Genomic DNA, 672 nt, shown 5'->3' on the forward strand with positions numbered 1-672 from the left:
ACCTGCTATTTCAATCTTACCTAGTGATTTTTCTGATTAATTGAAGCTGGTTCTCCAAAGAGAAATGACACAAACGTGTTTCTTTCTTTTTTTGGTACATACAGCAAAAATGTGTTTCGTATATAGTAAATTATCACCCTCACCTCTACACTTGATTCTTGTGATTTGGGCTAGCAAGAACCAGTGCCTCTTGAGCCAGATCAACTTAGGGTATAAATGATATAAAATCTAAACTCACTCCAAAGTTAAGACAAGTCCTTAGCCACAGACACTCTAAGAAACCAGGTACTTCAAATCCCAAGCACTATCAATAGTTACTTAAAAAAATGTAAGTGTTTATAAAAAGAAGCTCTTTCACAAGAGCCCACTAACTGTACTTCATTTATGTTAGCTAGTGAGTCTAGATGAAGAAGAGAACAAATTGGCATTTTTTTTACTTAGATTTCCTCTGTTTCTTAATACTACAACCTCATCTAGCTACAAGAAAGCAGAGCTTAGGGGTTGGGCTGCCTGACTCTGTGTTAAGATTCTGTTTCACTGATGACCTTAATCCTGAGTGAATCACCTCCTTATCTATTGCTGCATGCCTAGGAGCAGCTAGGGAAGTGAAGAGGGTTCCATCCTCAACAACATTTTCTTCTAGAGGGCCTTTAAAAATGATGGCTTCATTAT

Source organism: Perognathus longimembris, chromosome 17 (genome assembly GCF_023159225.1).
Source record: "Perognathus longimembris pacificus isolate PPM17 chromosome 17, ASM2315922v1, whole genome shotgun sequence".
Lineage (NCBI taxonomy): Eukaryota > Metazoa > Chordata > Mammalia > Rodentia > Heteromyidae > Perognathus > Perognathus longimembris.